Source organism: Manduca sexta, chromosome 27, assembly GCF_014839805.1.
Source record: "Manduca sexta isolate Smith_Timp_Sample1 chromosome 27, JHU_Msex_v1.0, whole genome shotgun sequence".
Classification (NCBI taxonomy): domain Eukaryota; kingdom Metazoa; phylum Arthropoda; class Insecta; order Lepidoptera; family Sphingidae; genus Manduca; species Manduca sexta.
The window spans coordinates 17,831,508-17,839,067 of NC_051141.1; the positions used below are offsets into that span (position 1 = coordinate 17,831,508).

Here is a 7,560-nt window from a genome sequence, read left to right on the forward strand (position 1 = left end):
CACCTTTTTCGTACGAACACTACGTGGACGGCCAGATCTTTTCTGTCACAAACAGAGGAGGTCTCATTGTACCTATTAATAGCCCGGTACACAAACATTTTACTAATACCAAGTGTATGGAGAGTTTTAAAAATTGCATTTGGCTCCATACCTACTTTGTGTAATGCTATCACAGCGATTCGGTTCTCTTTATCACCCCACACCATTTTAATATCGCAAAATATTTTACAATGTATTGGCGCCAAAATGAGAAAACACAATGAACAATCGTATAAAAATGACAGATTCGAAATTCAAATGTAATATTTTTTTATAATTAAGTGTAACAGTATTTATGGCCAGACTAAGTATTTAGAGAATTCCGTCACGGTAACCCCTGCTAGTCGTAAGACGTTTAACAGGTGGCTTGCCGGTCTCTTCATAAGGTGAAAAATATCACTAGAGAACCATCACACATTTTAAAAATAGAACAACTTATAAGTTATGATTAAAAAGGTTTAATGCCAAAATGCTTGATTGTTCCACGCTTGTACAAATTTATAATAAAATTTGTAAAAAACCTCCGAATGTATTTAGTAGAAAGACTAAGTCAGTAAGTATTTAATGCTTCAAACTAGGACTCCATACCTCGTGTACCTGTTAAACTCAAGGACATTATTAAAATAAAACAATTATTCAGATTTTATCAAAAAATACTTTTATTTTAATATCTAACAAACAATAGAAATCGTGGATGGAATTTATAATTATAATCGATGAAAGACTTTGTTCAAATTTTTGGACTTGTCATATTAAAAAACTCAAATTTGTCTGTGTACACTGTACCCGGGTCTAATGAAAGGGATCGGCACCCTAATATTCGACGGATTAAATCTCCCCAAATTGATTGTACGTACTATCTTCCCCTAAGGTCGTCAGTTTATGAAGTCCTTGAATGTTTTGATACTTTATTATAATCTAAATGGCAACAGCAAATTGCAGTAGAGTGTAAAAGTATTTGTTTTACCTAAATAATAAAAAAAATACTATCTGTATTATACACTGTCCCACTGCTGGATACTTCCTGCTGAGCCTTAATCCACCACGCCGGCCAGTGCATATTGTCACACTTCACATACATTTGTAATTCTTATGGAGAACTTCACAGATATGCAGGTTTTCCTGCAATGTCTTTCCTGCAGTTATAGCAAGCTATAATTCACAAAAAACACACATCAGTTTTTAGAAAAGCCAGAGGTGCGAGCCATTAGGTTTTGGACCTGCAGATATTTGTCTCGTAGGCCGTTCTACTCCCAACTAGGCTCCCAGCTAACTTAGATGTGGTAAAATCCACTGGGGTAATAATACAAATGAGACGGAAGTATTTGCTTCTCAAAACATGCGTGCTATATACTTACCTCCTAGAGATAGTTGTGAACGCTACCTCAAAACACTAAAACTTCTCTTCTCAGCTTTATATTTTTATGAGGTAGCAGCGTTATAAAACCCAACCCAATTTACTTGAAATGAGACTTCCAATTGATCCAAAGTTACGAGTGAGAGGTTCTACCTGTATAGGAAGGTGCTGTGGCGAAAATGACATCTTTCGAAAGAGAACTCGGTGCAAAATATAGGTATATACATAAACGCGATCTGTAAATCATTTCCTAATAATTAGATTCCACATAAATTCTACACAAAAGGAAGCCAGGAATCGAGTTATATAGACTCTTCGTCACTGGGAAGAAGTTATACAGCGCTCTAAGGAAAGCATTTATCGATACCAGCTATACAACAAACTTAGTTAAGATATTAAAGATGTAGATAATATTGAGTAAATGAATTAAGACGGGAAAGCAAAATGAATGTGTTGTAGTATTCATTCACGTTTTAATTATGCAAGGAAATATTGAAGAAATTAATGTTACTTACACTCCTTGTGTCTCAGGAATCACATGTGAAGTTAATAAAGCGATTTTTTTTCCTTATAATGTTATTTCTACGTAAAGTATAAAAATAAAAGTAGGTAACACAAAACAGACCGTCTTTCATTCGCCGAAAAAAAAGAAATATTTTTTTGCTAAAGGTTTTCCTTTTCAGTAGTATTCAATTTATGTTCTAATACGGGAACAACAGTTACACACTTAGGAGACAATCAGAAACACCAGAGACAAATTGAGTTAATACTGCCCAAAAATTTACAAATATGTGTTTATACCAGATAATACTATAAAATCACTCACTTTTCACAACTAGAATTAGCTTCTTTGATTTTTTTACAAAGACCCGATGTCCAGCCATTCGTCAACATAATTTTCCGCCAGTAACATACTTACCGTTTGAAGTTACACACGTGTTAATGCATTCGCATAATACGATGCAACTGTATTTTTCGCGTGACATACGCTTGTATTAGACCTTGTTTTTGATGATTGTCAAGTTGTTATTATATACACTCCTGGAGAATATGCAGAAATACATTTACAGCTCGGGTGACGAGAACCGTAAGCGAGCCCTTCGTACTCGAAGAGCGATAACGTAAACACTCTTGTTATGTTGATCACTTACCTGATACATAGTTACGTGTAATTAACGACTGATGAGAAAGCCGAGTTTGTAGGGCTGGAAATTATGAAATAAGACCTAGACAGTCGACCGCGTCAGGTACTGGCTGAAATCGCCAAAATGTTCCCACCAGAAGTGTTCGCCGTATTTCCATGTGCTGTACATATTAAAGGAAATTATTTATAGCCATATCTCGTACAAAGATCAAGATCAATTACATGACAATTATCATTGGCAGGTAGCGACCAAGATACATTATTTTTAAAGGGGTTGTAGCATTACTTAAGAATGGTGCGTGATTATTTGAATAAGACATTCATGAACTGCTGGATGCGATGCGGACTGACTAGGTTCATAAACCTTCCTAATAATTATTAATCTTCTTATTGATAATTTATCTTCTTTACTCTTTAACTTGATTTGGGTTACACCACACATTTTCTAACATTCGGCTTGGTTTCTGCAGATTGCCTGCCTGGCATCATGGTTTATATCCACATAACTCTTGTTTGCCTTATCTGCACATCACATTTGTCGTTAAAAATACTTACCAAAGATATAAGATAAAAATACAGGTCTTTTGAAAATCTATTTTATAATTTAATTTGACTTAGCAAGTCCATTTCGTTAACAATGCTATGCGACTCACTTAAAAAGATCGACTTGCATGTTTTTTCTTTTTTTAACGATCCATCGTAGCCCAATCCTTCGCATTTCTTTCAATTCTTGAATGACTTTATTATTTTAAGCATCTTGCGAATTCGCTTTTATTTTGTCACGGACAAAGGTCTCTTCATTAGTTAATGTTTGAAGGAGTAAAAGGTAAAGTGGGTCATTATAGGAATGCAGCATACTGCACCTCCTATGGTTGGGTATTTGCCCAAGACCTTGCGTGATGTTATTTCTTTATAACATTAAACAATAAAACGAAAGAGATAGTGAAAAAATGGGAATCTAAATATGAGATTGCAAAGGCCTTCAAAATTGGCCAGTATAATATGAACTCCGTAAAATTTTAAATAAAATGCTACGTTTATATTGTGTCATCCTTAGATCAAATACTTGCAATATTTGAGTTAGATGTAAAATGTAATAACATTTTGACTATACCATAGTACGGTGCAAGGGGCCATTACAATATTTGATAGGGTATTTGACTTATTTTTATTCATTAATTTCATAAAATCTATATATCGTATAAATTCTAAAACGGAAGGAATCATTGAAATCTGGTGAAAAATATCCAAGTTATAAGTCATTGACACTTTGTAGAAGAGGTGAGTGTCAAAAACCAGAAAAGGGACACAATACTTGCATGTGACGTCATCGGGAATTAGGATGCGCACGAAACGCCACTCCTACGCGTAGCAATATTTGAAATATTATTTCCTGATTTCTTATCGAATTTTAATGCTGTTTTCACAGGAGTTCTTTATTGTACTATTTGCTGTTACATATTAAAAAATGCATAAAATCAAACATAGACAAATACCCTATTATTCGGCAACGTTGTAATATTTATGGCTCACAGATGTGGTTGAAACTGATTTAAAGATATTGCACGGTGAGCTACATCTTCCTGACACACGTGTTGACGGAAGCCAATCGCCTGTTATTACTTATCTGGCGCAAATAATTTTGTATCAGCTCATTTTGGCATAGCGCGATTTGCGAGACGGTGTTACATGACGTTGGTTTGTTCATTTTGACAAGTATATGATCTAAGAAGACTAGATTCTCAGCAAACGTTTAGAATGTTAGACTTCAGTGATGAAAAACATGGTATGTTAAAGGTGTGATAAAAGTGGGAGCCAAGCGAGCAGGCTGTGATGAGCACTTGATCCTTACAAGCTCTTTAAGCATTTAAAAAAATAATTAGCGTCAGTAGGCGGCAGAGTGAACAACGTGGGAATGTTATGAAATAATAGTCACTGGTCATAAACGGTACCGCTTTTATTGATGCTTCTTTAAGTTGATTATATATTTCATTATAATAATATTGATATAGGTTCCATGATCGAGATAAACAGGTATTTTTATGTTGAGTAAATAGACACATAACATTTATATAGAAATATCTACTATCAAGACATGTGATTAATAAAAAGCCGGCATATTGCCAGGGCAAAATATGATAGAATAATTATTGTTGTTGTTGTTAGCTCGCTCCAACATGTCATCCTCAGGACTACGGTTACAATAACAAGATGCCCTAGTCTCTGGGGTATAAGCGCGGACCTCGGGGTGAGATCAGGGAGGAAATGACCTCCTCCCGTCGGCGGATCTTAACCTCATCCAGATCCCTTTTTGTCCTCTTTGGGGTCGTACGACGGTCGAGGGTGACCCTCGCCGAGCCCAAAGGTCCAAAATTGGCAGACGAATCAGGGCGATCTAGGGCGTCGCCTCAGTCATCGCCTGTCAGCGGGAAATCCTCCACAAGATCTGGCTCTGAAGCTCCCTTCCTGGCATATAGAGAAATCGAGGAAGAAGGCTACAGATCGCCAAGCCGATTCTTCCTTCAGCGTCATCACGTGATGCCGAAGGAGACAAGGTCCACTAGGCCTCGACCAAGGCCCGCCGCCTCACTCCCATGCAGAACATTTATTAAGAGTGAGCACTGCGAAGTCCTGGTCGCGCCGTTACAAACGTGACAGCTGGCTGCCGTGTCAAATCCGGTGGAACGCTCGTGATAACCTTACGATCCCATCAGTATCACGAGAGTTTTGTGTGCTAGCCATTTTAGTTCGCTGTGCTGATGATATGGTTGGATTAGCATCGACAAAATAGCGCACAAAAATGGAAATTCGTCACAATCGGGTACATAACAAGTTTGTTTTTATTGTTGGCACGTCACGAACAACGATAATACTCAAGATAAATAATGTCTGCATAGCAAGCACGAAAGCATTTGAACTGATTAGCGTTCCAGTTGTAATGCACGAGTTAATGATGACTGCGAACCGCTGAGGATGCTCACTCTGCAGAAACGGCGGAGACACCACTAGGAGGTAAGCATGGTGTCCGACGTCCTCTCTGCGAGGTCTTTGTGACCTCTGAGTTGATCGGTGTCGGCATCTGTAATTAAATAATTGTCATGATACTAAGTACTTGTTATGATGCAGACTAAATTATTTCTGTAATTTTTGCAAAATTGCATAGATTAACCAAAATGAAACGCTGTGAAAATAGATGCCATACCTGTAAAAGTGACTACACTATGCTTAGTGTGTTACAAGGTGCAGCAGAGCAGCGGTGACGTAGGTTCGTGCTGCTCACGTGTTCAGCGGCGGGGGTTGGGGGGCAAGTCTGAAACAAGAATACCTACCATGTAAACTCATTCATTTCCAACACTAGCATTTTATAAGTTTTGGTTATCGCATAATCACAATTTCTTTGCGAGGTCAGATCAGGCGTAATTCATTAATGCAAGTTAATAAATCCCTATAACATTTACGTAGAAATATAAAGCGTTATAAAGCACGATTATTAGTTGAGATAACTTATAAAATATTCGCCACGAAGATTTTGTGATTCTACCCATTTACCATCGGAATGTTTGCCGGCAAACATAACAGATACATGACAGTTACATGACATTACGCGTGTCACGAAAAAATAACCTTATTATAAAATAAATAATATTATATTCCCGTGATACGCGTAATGTCATGTAACTGTCCTGTTTGCCAGCCAACATTCCGATGGTAAATGGGTTAAATGTTAATAAATTCGCAGTTTGCCGTTGCATAGCGCACGTCATTCCGCGCAGGTTGCGTCATGCACGCTAGGCATGCGCACCAGGACCGTCGCGTTGTCCGATGTACTTTGTTTAAGTTAAAGACGCAATCACATTTATACCGAATTGTGGAGACTAAGAAACCAAGTAAATGTAAATCATAATTTAAAGGAATATGGAAAACTTAAGTTTGTTTGTTAATTTCTGTTCGCTGAGGTGCGATGCAAGCCATTTGGTACATGTTGCATCGTCCGCCATTTTGTAGTGCAGCGCATATAGTTTGGCCCTTTGACATTTAAACAGATATAACCCGGCTGTACCAATGGAAGTATTTAAAATAAAGGTAATTAATATTATTTGTTATATCTTATTTCTCTTCGCTTTAGCGCGGTGCAGGCTATTTTGTGCAAATTGCGCCGCTGCACTTGCACATGCGCAGAACGAGCGTCGCCCGCCATTTTGACACGTACCGAATATTGATCGACGCAATGACATTTAGAAACACCAAAATAATATTATTAATTTGGCAACGTAATAACGGAATAGTATACAAATATAACAAAACATTCGCAATATAAGTATGGAACTTAACAAAAAAAAAATATATAGAAAAAAAAAATACCAAAAATATTGCAATAAAAATGAAAACATAAAAATGACATGATGAACTTGTCTTACCTTCATTAACTCCATTCGGCTGCGTAGCTGCTTCAGTGTTATCGCTGTGGGTGACGGCCCCGCCGCCCTTACTTGGGCCTCATCTTGCCATCAGTTTCCACGCACACGATTTATCGCGTCAGTTCATTAATTGTTAAATTTTCGTCATGAACTGATTACAATTCATGGCGAAAATTTAACAATTTCTTCACAAATATTATCGTTAGTGAGACGACCGACTTTCGCGCGGGCTCCTGGGAAACAGATCGAGGGAGTCTGTGCATCACCGCGAATCGTGATTTTATTGATCTAGGTTTCAAGTGGAACTAGCGACATCTGCTTCTAGACCAATCGGTCCGGGGCCCGCCCTATCACTGTTCATGCGAATATCGACTTTATATCATTTAATATAAGTCTTACTTCGCTACTAGAACACAATTGGTTGATAGGTTTGTTCACACATATGTGTATGAAGGCCTACTCGTGACGCGGCAGTGCGCTCTCAGGGAGTTCGACGGATCATTTCAATTGACCAGAGATTTTCATCTTACATATAAATTTAAGAATTTAGATGAGGACCCAGTTTGGTTGTGTTGATATAAAACGCATGCAAGGGTCTATTT

General features: G+C 37.6%; 1 long non-coding RNA gene across 1 annotated transcript; it reads right to left on the reverse strand.

The window, feature by feature from the left end:
* Window positions 1-4,479: 4,479 nt before the first annotated feature.
* Window positions 4,480-7,217, reverse strand: LOC115447457. The gene is made up of 3 exons (XR_003939015.2): window positions 6,959-7,217; window positions 5,743-5,850; window positions 4,480-5,619 (listed from the first exon to the last, which is right to left on the reverse strand). It is a non-coding gene; the product is annotated as an uncharacterized LOC115447457 (long non-coding RNA).
* Window positions 7,218-7,560: the final 343 nt, after the last annotated feature.